This window comes from Heptranchias perlo, unplaced genomic scaffold, assembly GCF_035084215.1.
Source record: "Heptranchias perlo isolate sHepPer1 unplaced genomic scaffold, sHepPer1.hap1 HAP1_SCAFFOLD_408, whole genome shotgun sequence".
Classification (NCBI taxonomy): Eukaryota; Metazoa; Chordata; class Chondrichthyes; order Hexanchiformes; family Hexanchidae; genus Heptranchias; species Heptranchias perlo.
This window is the reverse complement of record NW_027139420.1, coordinates 21,321-33,477: the sequence shown is the minus strand read 5'-3', so window position 1 is coordinate 33,477 and position 12,157 is coordinate 21,321. Positions and strand designations below refer to the sequence as shown.

General features: G+C 46.4%; 2 non-coding genes and 1 pseudogene across 2 annotated transcripts; 1 reads left to right on the top strand and 2 right to left on the bottom strand.

The window, feature by feature from the left end:
• The first annotated feature begins 389 nt into the window (after positions 1-389).
• trnat-cgu (transfer RNA threonine (anticodon CGU)) lies at positions 390-463 on the top strand. Its single transcript has one exon. It is a non-coding gene; the product is annotated as a tRNA-Thr (tRNA).
• Positions 464-8,604: 8,141 nt separating this feature from the next.
• trnaa-ugc (transfer RNA alanine (anticodon UGC)) lies at positions 8,605-8,676 on the bottom strand. The gene has a single exon. It is a non-coding gene; the product is annotated as a tRNA-Ala (tRNA).
• A 1,599-nt stretch (positions 8,677-10,275) lies between these two features.
• LOC137312248 (zinc finger protein 16-like) lies at positions 10,276-12,156 on the bottom strand (annotated as a pseudogene).
• Position 12,157: the final 1 nt, after the last annotated feature.

Here is a 12,157-nt window from a genome sequence, read left to right as displayed (position 1 = left end):
TGTGAAAACCTTGAAAGTTGTCCTTAATTTCACTCACAAGTTTTTCTCGTTTTCCCTCTTTGCACCTTTTACGATTTTTTTAGTTTCAGCACCAAAATAAACAACACTTCACTGTGAAATTTGCTCAATTAGTTCTTCAGTGTCAGAGCGAGAATTGTCCATCCCGAATTTATTTAAAGTAACAAACAGAAGCACAAATATTCATTCGTGTATCAAAGCACTGATGGACACAGAAAGATAAACACAGCTTGAAATGCAGTCAGTATCGGGATTCACAGGGAAACGGGCAAGTGAAATAAACAAAGATAAAACAGTCTGAACCCACAACAGAATGTGACGTGTAGCTGATAGATATTAATGAGAGGAGGTGGGAAACGCTCCCATGAATTGGCTCCGTGGCTTAGTTGGTTAAAGCACCTGTCTCGTAAACAGGAGATTCTGGGTTCAACTCCCAGCGGTGCCTTTGTGTCATTCATGGTGTTTAGTGAATTTGAGAAGCACACAGTGCTGTGTTTTGTTCAGGATCCAACACGGAACTGATCAGGAGGTCTCTTCAAAAATGCCTTTTCATGATACAGTCAGCCCTCTCATAGAATGTGTCCGTGATACGTTCTTGTTTCTGGGCTCGTTAAGGTCGGGGTATAATTCTCGATTCGAGGTTCATACCCTGGAGAAGCCCTAATTTGGAACTAGACTTTTGATCCTTGAACTGCGGTTCAGACTTTTGCAAAGAGAGAAAAGAAGTCCCCAAATCACTCCACCTGAATCTCACGCGGTCTCGGAAGAAGTTCAGTTCAAACAATCAGGACTTTAAAGGCACCTCAATGACCTGCACTTTCATTGAACGAGCTTTGCTTCCAATTGCATTCGACCTTGAAACCGCTCTGGTCTTTCATCTCACTGAAGCAGATTGTGGCCGCTCTGTATCTGTGAGCATGTCGGTGACGAGGTTAGCTCTGATATTAGTCGCTTTCAATTTTTAAGATCTCACCAAGCTCAGGGAAAAGAAACCGGGAATCGAATTGTCCCTGTAAGTGATGAATTGAAGGGATTGGTGCTCCAAGCAGATCTGGAAAATGCGCAGTGCGGTTGCTCAGGAATTCCAAATCCACCCTCTCGCCACTCGGCGATCATATTAACTGAGCTTTACTCTGGCCCAGTGTCACCGCGCTGAAATCGAGTATTTCTCCGGCACGTTTCTCTTAACTTCACAGTTGCTGGTTTAAGAGTGAAGACCGGCTCGTTGGATTTTCACTCCTGCAAGTTTCAACCATTCATTTTGCAAAAGTGAACTGATAGTAGACAGCTGTTATATGGGCTCCTGCAGTCTCAACGTTTAGCTCATGGAATTACACATTTAGCGTAGGGCTTTTCCGCTTGTCTCGGTGGTGCAAAAGTTTGATGATTCGAGTCCTTATTATATTTTTCCTCAGGATTCATCGCCTCAAAGTTCCAGGGTTTCAATGTGTGTTTTGTCTGCAAGAAAATGTACCGTGATCATTGCCGGCTGAGCAGGGCTGATATTCCACCATTTACCCTGCAGTCGGAAATCAGGCACATGAATCATATAAAGGAATGGAACATTGGCTTCAGGGAAATCACAATTCATCTTGAGACAAGCCCCCGAAAGGCCCGAAGGGAGGTCACACTCGCAGTAGGAGAGCTGGTTCGCTGTGACAGAGAGATTTCTGCAGTGAGTGAGACCAGACTGTTTCTATTTTCAGAGGATAAATGTCACACCCTTTATTTTGGAAAAGCAAAACGGTGGGGATTTTTGTCATAGCCTGATGCCTTTCGTGTTGGATCAGATGTTCCCCGTTGCGTTACTTTCATCTTCATCGGAGAACCGGTTCGGGCGTTCCTGTGATAAACGGCGACAATTGCCTGTTAATGTTAAATTTAACAACGGCTACACTGAGCTTTCAATCCCACTCTTAAGATGCAGTCTGTAAAATGATGAAATTTCATCACATGCAAAGCACAAAAATCTTATTAAAGTTTTGACTGACTCTCGGTAACCACGTCAGCATCTCCTTCAGTCTGAAATAGAAAGTTATTGGTTGATTAATGGTGATTAAAACAGTCATTCAACTACGAACAGGGTTTAATTAGCTTCATGTAATTATTTATTAAGTTCATAACTCTTGTTAAAGTTAATTCCCTGATTGGGAATGGAACCACTCGGCGGTGGGAGCACTGAATTTTCTCCGACAGGATTGCGCACGGGACACCTTGGGACACTGATTCTCTGATAGTTTACTGGGTAAAGGCCCTGATCCCTGGTCTGTGCTGATTCTCTGATAGTTTACTGGGTAAAGGCCCTGATCCCTGGTCTGTGCTGATTCTCTAATAGTTTACTGGGTAAAGGCCCTGATCCCTGGTCTGTGCTGATTCTCTAATAGTTTACTGGGTAAAGGCCCTGATCCCTGGTCTGTGCTGATTCTCTGATAGTTTACTGGGTAAAGGCCCTGATCCCTGGTCTGTGCTGATTCTCTGATAGTTTACTGGGTAAAGGCCCTGATCCCTGGTCTGTGCTGATTCTCTAATAGTTTACTGGGTAAAGGCCCTGATCCCTGGTCTGTGCTGATTCTCTGATAGTTTACTGGGTAAAGGCCCTGATCCCTGGTCTGTGCTGATTCTCTGATAGTTTACTGGGTAAAGGCCCTGATCCCTGGTCTGTGCTGATTCTCTGATAGTTTACTGGGTAAAGGCCCTGATCCCTGGTCTGTGCTGATTCTCTGATAGTTTACTGGGTAAAGGCCCTGATCCCTGGTCTGTGCTGATTCTCTGATAGTTTACTGGGTAAAGGCCCTGATCCCTGGTCTGTGCTGATTCTCTGATAGTTTACTGGGTAAATGCCCTGATCCCTGGTCTGTGCTGATTCTATGATAGTTTAGTGGGATTCATTCCGTATCTGTCAGTCTCTGGTACTGTGTGAGAGTGTGGGATTCATTCTGTATCTCTCAGTCTCTGGTACTGTGTGTGAGTGGGATTCATTCTGTATCTCTCAGTCTCTGGTACTGTATGTTAGTGTGTGATTCATTATGTATTTCTCAGTCTCTGGTACTGTGTGAGAGTGTGGGATTCATTCTGTATCTCTCAGTCTCTGGTACTGTGTGAGAGTGGGATTCATTCTGTATCTGTCAGTCTCTGGTACTGTGTGAGAGTGTGGGATTCATTCTGTATCTGTCAGTCTCTGGTACTGTGTGAGAGTGTGGGATTCATTCTGTATCTGTCAGTCTCTGGTACTGTGTGTGAGTGTGGGATTCATTCTGTATCTGTCAGTCTCTGGTACTGTGTGAGAGTGTGGGATTCATTCTGTATCTCTCAGTCTCTGGTACTGTGTGTGAGTGTGGGATTCATTCTGTATCTGTCAGTCTCTGGTACTGTGTGAGAGTGTGGGATTCATTCTGTATCTCTCAGTCTCTGGTACAGTGTGTGAGTGTGGGATTCATTCTGTATCTGTCAGTCTCTGGTACTGTGTGTGAGTGTGGGATTCATTCTGTATCTGTCAGTCTCTGGTACTGTGTGAGAGTGTGGGATTCATTCTGTATCTCTCAGTCTCTGGTACTGTGTGCGAGTGTGGGATTCATTCTGTATCTGTCAGTCTCTGATACTGTGTGTGAACTTGGGATTGATTCTCTATCTTGTCAGCAGTGTGTGTGAGAGTTTGTGATTCATTCTTTATATGCAGTCTCTCATACTGTGTGTTAGTGTGGGATTCTTTCGGTATCTGTCAGTCTCTGTTTCTCCATGTGAGTGTGGGACTCATTCTTTATATACAGTCCCCAGTACTGTATGTGGGAGTTGAATTCATCCTAAATATGCAGTTACTCATACTGCATGTTAGTGTGGGATTCATACTGTACCTATCAGTCCCTGGTACTTGATGAGAGTGTGGGATTAACTCTGTGTCTGTCAGTCTCTAGTACTGTATGTGAGTTTGGGATTCCTTCTGTATCTGTGAGTGTTGGATTCATTCTGTGTCTGTGTGTCTCTGGTACTGTATCTGAATGTGAGTTTCATTCTGTATCTGTACGTAATTATTCTCTCAGATTACATTATTGCGTTCAATACTTCAGCTTTAATATCTTAATGTTTGAAGAGTTTTACTCCTTATTTAATTTGTAAATATGGACGAACTTTAGGATTTAATGTTGGAGGTTTTAATCAGATAATTTGTGTGCTTTTTGGACTACTATTAAATCTGCATCTCTGTGAGTAATATTGTGGATGATAATGAATCTTTCAAACTGATAAGGTGACATTTTTGAATTGGTTTGTAATGTGTAGATCAGTCTGTAGAAATGGAATTGATACTGTATCCTTCAGTCTAATATTGTATGAGATTTTTGGACTGGTATATAATGTGTATCTCAGTCTGCACTAATAGAATTGATACTCTATCTTTAAATTTCATTCTACGAGTGCATTCTGAACAGGTATCTAATTTGCTTCTCAGGTTTGCTATCTTTCAGTATTTCTCAATCGATACTGTACGTGAGGTTTGGATTTGTCTGCAATTTGTAGCAAATGGTTCACTTTTCGAATGGATATTGCATGTATTAAAGTCATGTGTGAGAGAGTTCTGGGATAGTATTCAATTGGAATCTCGGGTACATTATTGGGATTCATTCTGTCCCTTTCAATCGGATACCATGTGTGATTTCTCTCTGGTATTTAATTCGTAGCTATGTTGCCCGATTGTGAGATTGACACAGTGCCTTTCAATCTGAGAGTGTGATTTTGGACTGGGATTTTTGTATCTACCTGTCAGCGGGACTGAGTTCGGGGCAAATGGAACAGTGTCTGCCTCACCCACTCTGTTTGAATGTTGGATTGAAAGTGTGTCTCTGGAACTTGGGATCAGTGTGGGACTGAGTACTTCTACTGTCTGAGACTGTGGAACTGATGACCTGTCTGTGTCTCTGTGCTCGGTGGGTGATAATGTACCTCCTGTGTGTGAGAAGGAGCTGGCTGCACTCCTCCTTGTGCCTCGGGTGGAGGAAACATCACATTCATTCTGGATCATTCAAGGATTCGCCTGTGGAAAGAAAATTATCTCTTGTAACTCAAGAAACGGTGAGGTTGAAAATGGAAAAGTGATCAGTTTAATATCTCTAATGATCATTTTGAATATCCACAAATGAAAACCAGTGATACAAACAGTGTCAGTGTCTGACTCCACTGCAGCACTCAGCTTCTGCACACCAGGTGTGTTGGGCTGTTTTACAACAATTTAGTGACATCCAGACACAACCCAACCCCTGCACTGATCCATGAATGGGACTACCCGATGGGGCAGGGACCTTTGTCCAGGTCAGGTTTCTAATCCCCTCTCCCATGGGACTAACCGTTCAACCGAAACGAAACAGCCGCTGTTTAAATTGTGTCCTTCACACTTCTCACCTGGTGCCTGCAAGAGATGCTCTTTGTATAACTCCCCACATCCTTACTGTCCGGCTCTGTTTCCACTCTTCACTGTCCAATAACAATAAACAGGGTGAGACTGGAACTGAACCAGGACCATTCACTCCTGGTTTGGGGAGTGAAAGCAGCAATGGTTTTAATAGCAGGTTCTTCCCATTCTCTCTCCCTTCCCCTGGACACACCCTGTCCACACACAGCTCGAGAATGACCTCTCCCTTCCCCCCTCTCACTCCATGTTCCGGGACCAGTTCCTGATCCACTCCGCCTCTTACAAACAGCCCCCGGACTCCCCCTGCCCTTCCCCCGGACTCAATGCCGATCTCTGAGCCCATCTGCGGACACGGTCCCGGAGCGATGAGCTGCTGTAACGAGGCTGCTCTTTGCTCCCTTCCCCCGGGGGCCGTGATCTCTCCATTCCCGCCTGTCTGAGCAAAGGAAGTGGGTCTGGGGGAAAGGTCAGAGGGAATGGGCTCCACAGGCAGTGCAGGAACAGGCACCAGAATGGGAAACAGATGGGATTCCACCAGTGCCTAACGCTGGAATCCAGACTGACTTTACAATCTCCAACTATTAAACTCGAGGTTTCCATCCCTGCTGTTTCTCTCGGGCTCTTTTGATGGTAAAGAGTCTTTCAGAGATAAAGTGAGCGGCTGTGGAATGAGCCAATGGGTTCTGTTCATTCTTGGCTCCCTTACTGATAAAGTCACGTTTGACTCCGAAACTGGAGGGAGGATTCCTCAAACCAATCCTGGAGAAACGGGGGAGGAAAGTGGGAGTCGGTGTATTTGCTGGGACCGTGTAGGATTAATATCAGGCAGCAACAGTCCCAGTTTATTTCAATCGGAGTGAAACTCTCGGTCATTGAGAGTAATACAGAGCGGCCCTGAGCTGCAAGATTGCAGAGGGGACAACATGCAAGACAGGGTTAAATGTGTGACACTGTCCCTGATAGTGGGATTAATAATGTGTCTGTCTCTGAAATAATATCAGTGAGAGATGAGACTGCATCTTCTGTCACTCCACCTTGGAATAGAAATTGGAATGGAATATTTTCCAATTTGTTCCTGGGTGAAAACGGGACATTACAGGTCAGTTTCTCTCACTCTTTTGAACAGCATATGAAGGTGGGAGACTGTTACTGAGAGTGATACAGAGACACTGATAGGAAGTGTAATTCTGATACTGTGCCTGTCTGTTTTTATCTCTCTCTAGCGCTGTACATGAAGGTGGAATATTGTTACTGAGTGTGAACCGGACACACTGATGGGAAGTGTGAGACTGATACTGTGTCTGTTTGTCTGTGTGTCTCTCTCTGTCTGTCTGTCTTTCTCTCTCCCTAGTGCTGTACAAGGAGGCGGGATACTGTTACTGAGCGTAATATAGACACACTGATAGAAAGGGAAAGACTGATTCTGTGTCTGTGAACAGACCTCCGGTGCTATTGGTGAGACGGTCACTGTCCCTTTTACTGTATATCAACCGGTCTGACGGGGCATTCATCATTCGCCAGTCCTGTAAGGAAAGGTGGAGAGAAACCGTCTGTAACTGTCTGACACTGGACTGTCTGTGAGTGTTGAATTTATTCAGTCACTAGTCGTGTCTGGGTGTTGAGAACGGGATGGAGACGACACCAGTTACTATTATCTGACAGTCAGTCAGTTTAGCAGGAGAGAGAAACACAGAGAGACTGGAGGAGCCCAGAACGGATAATTTGTATTTTCATCTTAACCAAACATATCACTGTGTGCAGACAATATAATAATGTAAAAGGAGGAGGACAAGGTGAGGCCCAGACAGCATTGAGTCTCATTTCACTATAGACGGACGCAGGACTGGGCACAGGTGAGGGTTTTGTGTTTAAAGATCACTTCACTAAAAACACCTTGACGATCTGGGGTAACAGACGGACATGACGGGCAGGAAAAGACCAGCTCGTTCATCAATCCTGCCCCACATGCCTGGAGCATCGTGACTGGACACTTCCAACACACCACCAGCCCCACCCACCGGGAACATGGAATCTCCTGGGAGCGGTTACAAACCAGAAAAAAACAGAAAAAAGGCGGAGAGTCAGCACCCACCGCACCGGAAAGAGTCAGCACCCACCGCACCAGAGAGAGTCAGCACCCACCGCACCAGAGAGGGTCAGCATCCACCCCACCAGAGAGGGTCAGCGCCCACCGCACCAGAGAGGGTCGGCACCGACCCCACCAGAGAGAGTCAGCGCCCACCCCACCAGAGAGAGTCGGCGCCCACCGCACCAGAGAGAGTCAGCGCCCACCGCACCAGAGAGAGTCAGCACCCACCGCACCAGAGAGAGTCAGCACCCACCGCACCAGAGAGGGTCAGCACCCACCGCACCAGAGAGAGTCAGCACCCACCGCACCAGAGAGGGTCAGCACCCACCGCACCAGAGAGAGTCAGCACCCACCGCACCAGAGAGGGTCAGCACCCACCGCACCAGAGAGAGTCAGCACCCACCGCACCAGAGAGGGTCAGCACCCACCGCACCAGAGAGAGTCAGCACCCACCGCACCGGAGAGAGTCAGAGTCAGCACCCACCGCACCAGAGAGGGTCAGCACCCACCGCACCAGAGAGGGTCAGCACCCACCGCACCAGAGAGAGTCAGCACCCACCGCACCAGAGAGAGTCAGCACTCACCGCACCGGAGAGAGTCAGCACCCACCGCACCAGAGAGAGTCAGCACCCACCGCACCAGAGAGAGTCAGCACTCACCGCACCAGAGAGGGTCGGCACCCACCGCACCAGAGGGAGTCGGCACCCACCGCACCAGAGGGAGTCGGCACCCACCGCACCAGAGAGGGTCAGCACCCACCACACGAGCCGGGAATGCATTCCAGATGCTCAGTGCTCTGTGGGAAAAGAAGCTCCCAACATCCAGACTATTCTTCCCTCTTTGTGGTCGGAACGCCGGTCCGCTGCTTCCCCCCAATCTGTGAAACTGGAAATAATCTTTCACTGGGCAAGCTGTTCAACCATGAGATGGGAGCCATTGAAACACCGTGGGCGCTCTCGCATTGAATTATATTCTGTGCGGAGCGTTCGGTTTTTCGCGAGGTGAAGAAACTCTTGTCTCTCCTTGTGTGTAAATGTGAGGCGAGTCTCAGATGATATTTTCACAGTTGAATCCAAAATTTGAAATGTAACTTGTTTGGAGATGCCGGGGATTGAACCCGGGACCTCATACATGCAAAGCATGCGCTCTTCCACTGAGCTACATCCCCACGGGTCAAAAAATACCTGAGAAATTAACAAGCAGACACTTTAGAAGTGAAGCCGTGAGCTTTCTGCTCCGTCTCTCCAGGATATCGAGATGCCCAGCGGTCCCGTGTGTTCACAATGTTCAACCTCTGCTTCAGTTCACGGGGTTTCTGCTCCTCTTTACTTTGAACTTTCCAAAAAAAAGTCTGTGGAAATAAAAAAACCCAATCGCTAATGGTCAGTGACAAGGCTGAAATCCAACCTCTGAATCATAAAGTGAGATGGAAGAATGACAGAGCGTCAAACAGGAACAAGAGCTGGGACTGCTCGCTCGATATTGCACCGTCACACATTCCCCTCAGTCGGCGGCTGCTTTGAGTTGAGCTGTTGAGGGGACCGTGAGATGAAGTCCCGCTCCGGGACAATTTAATGCTTGTGGAGCCTCAGAAGTTGAAACTCGCTGAGCTCAAAAAGCGTCATTCAACTTTCCGTGGGTAATTCTGGTGAAAAATTATTTAGGGAGATGCTGGGAGTTGAACCCAGGACCTCAACACATGCGAAACATGCGCTTGATCACTGACCAAAACCCCCAGATTCCACAAACCGCTAACCAAGGAAAGAAGAACTGATTGTCCTCATTTTATGAGGCCACCCGTGGTGGGTGTGCACTCCGCTCACTGCATTTTACTGGAGAAATAATCAATTTATATTATGTAACTATCCCTCCAAGTGACTACGGTGCGGTCTCTCTCTCTCTCTCTTGCTGTGATCTGTTGACTGAAAAGTTCTCTTCTTCCTTGCCAGAATCTTGTGCGCCTTCCTCAGCTTTTGAGGTCTCTTCTTATTCCCTTTTTCAGTTTATGAGCAGTTCACTCTCACATCCACATCTCTCAGCCTGACCATTATTCATGTCTCTCAACCTTCAGAAGTTACATTCCAAGTATAACTCCTGGTCCCATCCGTGCCTTGTTGTTACAGACTTAACAGAACCTTATTTAGAGTTTACATTGCCAGCCTTCACAGAACCGTTTGTATAAACAGACTTCTACTGACTGGCTTGTGGAGGCTTGAGATAGAGAGGCCTGAGCCTGAGTGACTCCTTGATTTAATGAACCTTCAGTCCCTTTATCTACATGTCTTTTAGACATTATGCTATTACAGCACATTCCTCCCTTAGGTCTGTTCATTCCCACTTTACTGTTGTCAGCATCCTTTTAGTTTTAACTGCAAACTTGACTGAAATAACCATCATTCATCCTTCTCGGCCCACCAGCGCTTTCTTATTGAACACACGTTACATGGTTCATTCTATATTAATACACAGTACAGTTTACATTTACAGATACATAGATTCACAGTACATTTTGTTCTACTTCTACTATTGATTATAATTATACTAAATTCTATCTGTTAATGGGTTAATCCTTACACGTTGTTCTTCCTGACTCTAAACACCGTAGTTCAGTCCTGGATGTGATTAACTGCAGAATCCAACCCCTGCAGTCATATGTGAACTCGCTGGTGTCTCAGCACGTGTGATGACTGAGTGAATCCCTTCCCACACACGGAGCAGGTGAACAGTCTCTCCACTGTTGTGGGAAAATCACCACTCGGAGTCAGACTTAAAGATTCAACATGCAGTTTATTGGACAAAGCTTTGGGAGAAGAGCTTGACACTCCGCAGTGTACGCAGTCACCTTCTCAACTTTAAAATGGTCGTTGAGCTTCTTTTATACATTACAAGTACAGACATTTAGCAGCTATTACATTATTAGCCTTGCTTAGTGACACATTAGCCAATTAGGCCCCCACAGCAACAATTGACCTCCAATCACATTAAAACAACTGTTATCAACTTAAGACAGTCTGGTCTTTGTCTGTTCAGTCTGGTTCTGTGGTTTTTATCAGTTCGTTGTGCTCAGTCAGCATTTTTTAATGTCTTTTCACAGGGTCCATCTTGTTTAGCAGAGTCCATTTTGTTTAGCAGTACATTAATTTGTTAATCATCATTTGTTATGTTTAAGCTTTAATTATGGGTAGTCTGGTTCGCACAAGGCACATTTCAGTGTGGTCTCGGGGCAGTGACCGCAGCCACACACACACTAGTCGCCAAAAAGGTCATTTTTATCTTTAACCCAACAGCTTAAATTTTACTTTAACACCACAAAGTGTGTGAGTTGATGTGTCAGCAGTTCATTTCTGCTTTTAAAGCTCTTCTCAAAGTTACTGCATTAAAAGGTCACTCAATAGTGTGAACAAGTTGATGTCTCAGAAGGTGGGATGAATTCGTGAATCCCTTCCCACACACGGAGCAGGTGAACAGTCTCTCCCCAGTGTCAGTGTGTTGGTGTTTCAGATCATTTGTTTTAAAGCCCGTCTCACAGTCAGAACATTTCAGAGGTCTCTTATCAGAGTGAACTCGCTGGTGTCTCAGCAGGTGTGATGACCGAGTAAATCTCTTCTTACACAGGGAGCAGGTGAACGGCCTCTCCCTGGCGTGAGTGTGTCGATGTCTTCACAATTTGTATCTGCATTTAGAGCTCTTTGTGCAGTCAGAACATTAAAAAGGTCTCTCCCCAGTGTGAACAAGTTGGTGTGTCAGCAGTTTGGATGAAATAGTGAATCCCTTCCCTCACACGGAGCAGGAGAACGGCCTCTCCCCAGTGTGAACTCGCTGTGTATCAGCAGGTGGGATGACCGAGTGAATCTCTTCTTACACACAGAGCAGGAGAATGGTCTCTCCCCAGTGTGAGTTCCTTGGTGTTGCAGCAGATTAATTTTGCTTTTAAAGCTCCTCTCACAGTCAGAACATTTAAAAGGTCTCTCATCAGTGTGAACAAGTTGATGTTTCAGCAGGGAGGATGAATGAGTGAATCTCTTCTTACACACGGAGCAGGTGAATGGCCTCTCCCCAGTGTGAACTCGCTGGTGTGACAAAAGTTGTGATCACAGTGTGAATCTCTTCCCGCACACGGAGCAGGTGAACGGCCTCTCCCCGGTGTCACTGCGTTGATGTCTCAGCAGTTCGTTTCTGCTTTTAAAGCTTTCCCACAGTCAGAGCATTTAAAAGGTCTCTCATCGGAGTGAACTCGCTGGTGTTTCAGCAGGTGGCATGATCGAGTAAATCTCTTCTTACACACGGAGCAGGAGAACGGCCTCTCCCCAGTGTGAACTCGCTGGTGTTTCAGCAGGGTGGATGATCGAGTGAATCCCTTCCCACACACGGAGCAGGAGAACGGCCTCTCCCCAGTGTGATTGCGTGGATGAGTTTCCAGCTCTGAAGGGTAATTGAATCCCTTCCCACAGTCCCCACATTTCCACGGTTTCTCCGTGGTCCGGGTGTCCTTGTGTCTCTCCAGGTTGGACGATCAGTTGAAGCCTCGTCCACACACAGAACACGTGTACGGTTTCTCCCCGCTGTGAATGGTGTGATGTTTTCTCAGGCCGTGTAACTGGTTAAAGCTCTTTCCACAGTCAGTGCACTGGAACACTCTCACTCGGGTG